The sequence below is a fragment of the Cucurbita pepo genome, chromosome LG18 (genome assembly GCF_002806865.2).
Source record: "Cucurbita pepo subsp. pepo cultivar mu-cu-16 chromosome LG18, ASM280686v2, whole genome shotgun sequence".
NCBI lineage: Eukaryota > Viridiplantae > Streptophyta > Magnoliopsida > Cucurbitales > Cucurbitaceae > Cucurbita > Cucurbita pepo.
Genome location: NC_036655.1, coordinates 1,133,572 through 1,136,748, shown reverse-complemented (window position 1 = coordinate 1,136,748; position 3,177 = coordinate 1,133,572). Strand labels below are relative to the sequence as shown.

The following is a 3,177-nucleotide window of genomic DNA, read 5'->3' as shown; positions in this document are numbered from 1 at the left end:
TAATTTTCTTCCTCAAAATTTAATTTAACTAAACTAAATTTAAATTAGTTAAATAAATATAGAAAATAAGTATCAATAGTAAATTTCCTTTCCTAGAAATATATGAAGGTTCATATAATGATAATTTTTGTCTTATATTAAGATTATGAAAAAAAAAAAATGATAAAAGTACTATAAAAAATATATTTAATTTTTTCAAAATAATTTATGCTCTTAAACTAATTCGGTTGTATCACTTAAAACCTACAAATAAAAGTTACATGTTTGAATGTTGTTTATGACCACAAGGAATACTATTTCCATTGGTATAAGGCCTTTTGGGTAAGCTCAAAACAAAGGCACGAGAGCTTATGCTGAAGGTGGACAATATCATGCCATTGTGGAGAGTCCTGTTCATCTAACAGGAGTATAGATGGAAGGATTTCATCTTTAGGTTGCTAAAGACAATGAAGGGTCATGGTAAGAACGATTATTTTAGAAACATTATATGGTTTAGAGTTGTCGATCGGTCTTCCACATCATAGGCATTTCGAAGGCATGACCCATGCATTATATGGTTTAGAGATGCCATGAAGGAATTGCATGCGTTGATTGGGCAAGTTTGTAATAAAGGAGGCAGATTCTCGAACTCCAAAATTAAGATTCTACCTACATTTTAACTCCATTTTCGTTCGTCCCTCTATAATACATATTCAATTTTGATTTTTGTGGGGCATAGTTATGTCATAAGAAACTACTAAAAAAAACATGTTTTACTAAGAAATTTGAGCTCATCTCTTAAACCTATGTCATTAGATTCATAGGGAGTTTATCGACATTTTTTTTCGTAGAGGAGAGAAAAGCTCAAAATGGCCATGAATCAAGAGAAGGAAACTTCAAATATTTTGAAATTCGAGTTGCAAGTAAGTTGTCTTCCTCAATTGATAACTCTCTATACGTTGGCTTATAATTAATGAGGAGTGGATTTAGAGGTTTCATTGATGTCAGGTCAACAACTTTGATGAAGAAACAAGCCTGTATAGCCACTAGAACATACAGGTAAACTCAAGTTTCAAAGTTATTTGACCACGTGCTAGCATCTTCTCCTAGGTTGGAGGTAAAAGATGATGACGTGACTGATTTAGTTTAACTAACCACATCCTTCTTTTGAATGAACCAACTTCAACTTTTGAATTATTTGGACTCTTTTGGATTTGTTTCCGTGAAATTCATTTTGGTTCTTAACTCTTACTCAGTTTAAGATCTGACCAAGAAATTTCGAAAGATACAGAGTTTGGAAAGCAAGGGGTTAAAGGATATTTTGTTCGGATTACGGTTTATCATAGGTATCATATTTGATCATTTATTATAAGTAAATATATAGATATTTTCCTTCTATTACGGTTTAACAGAGGTATCATATTTGTCTTTTAATATAGGCAAATATTTTGTATCCATTTATTACTTCCCATGGAGGTATCATATTTGCCTTTTATTATAGGCAAATATATTGTATCCATGTATTGTTCTCATATCCTATGTCTATAGAGAACTTTCACCAAGTTGCTGCGGTTTTAGCAAATATTCTCATGGTATCAGAGCCCTTTCGGTTTAGCAACTCCGATCTTTCGGTTTAGCAACTCCGATCCTTTATTTTTAATGGCTTCTAAATCCTCTATTCATCTTCTTTTCCACCACCATTGCTGGCTTTGACGCCGCAGGGGCTGTGTCCATGGTACTACAGGCTGAGCCAATTGATTATTCTTCGGCTCCACCCTTTTGGCCTCCAAATCATCACAAGCCAACCCTTAGCCATACTCTATACATATAACCTCACTTTCTCCAACACAATCGATCTTGCCTTGAACTAGAAACCTCAAAATTTGATCCTTCGCCCATTGTAGCTACTCTTCCGACTACAACATTGTCTTCGTCCCTCCCTTGCTCTAGGGGGTGTGGCTCCCTTTCCTTCCATGAGAACTTCACCACTTGCTATGACGCGCGGACTACTTCTTCATTGGCTCCCCCCCCTATTGCTGACTACTTCTCCATTGGCTCCCCCCCCTATTGCTGACTACTTCTCCTTTGGCTCCCCCTGTTGCTCCTTCGAAGTGCGAAATATGCTCGAAATATTCTAACTCGTGCTCATTTCCTTGATAGCAAACTAGTCCCCAAGGCGCAGATAACACTCCATCTTCGTATAAAATACACACACTCCAGAGCCTGCATTCTTCTCTTCCTTTATTGTTCATCTCTTCGTCATAGCCAAACCACGAACCCTCTCTCCGTCTCTTGCCCTCTTCTCATAATATAGTCATTGCCCTAATATGAGCTAATGGGGTCATACTAAGTAGTATAGAGAGGAACGGGACCTAACCTATTCAGGGTTCGTGGTATATGGTATATTAGAGGTTACTACTAAGGAAGCTCCAATTGTGTTCGATAGAGGTTTACTTTGTGATTCAAATAAGAGCAAAGTTAAGTAGGGTGTGTTGTTTGGTTCTGGTCGAAGTTGAAAGGAACGCTAGAAGAAGGGCTTGAACCTTCGACCTTGTGGTTAACAGCCACATGCTCTAACCAACTGAGCTATTCCAGCCTTCAATTGTTAAGATAATAATAATAAATAAATAAATAAAATAATTAATTTAATGCATACTAAGAACTTGCAAAGTTGAATTTTTTTGGCACATAAATTGTGCTAGACACATACAACTATTCAATATATAGATGTTACGTAACTAAACCTAAATTACCTGGTTTCTATAGTTACAAGAGTGATCCCGATGTTCGTTTTTTTAAAGGATGTAGCTCCCAAAGGAACGTGTCCAGATGTATCATATCTCACGCATGTCTATCTAGTAGATTCAGCCTAAAATGAAGTGGTTGTGCTTGATACCGTTAGGTTGACGACATAGATCTAAAGCACAACTATAAATATCAAATTGATAGATAGCTCCAACGGACTTAGTTTTCTCCATCGGCTCCACCTACTCGTCTAAGGTCTAATAAAGTTGGGCAAAAATTGTGAATGAGACTTGTGTTTCTCTCAAGACTAGTCGGGAATGTGTCAAGATCATGATTTAAAAATATACAATTAGTTCCTGAGGTGGATGACTTCATAAGATTGTCAATTCCAACACTCGCTCGAGTAGTGTTAGTGCAACATTTGTAACATGAAGGTGGCCAGTTGAGAAGTTT

General features: G+C 36.4%; 1 non-coding gene across 1 annotated transcript; it reads right to left on the bottom strand.

Moving 5' to 3' along the window:
* Window positions 1-2,501: 2,501 nt before the first annotated feature.
* TRNAN-GUU lies at window positions 2,502-2,575 on the bottom strand. Its single transcript has one exon. It is a non-coding gene; the product is annotated as a tRNA-Asn (tRNA).
* Window positions 2,576-3,177: the final 602 nt, after the last annotated feature.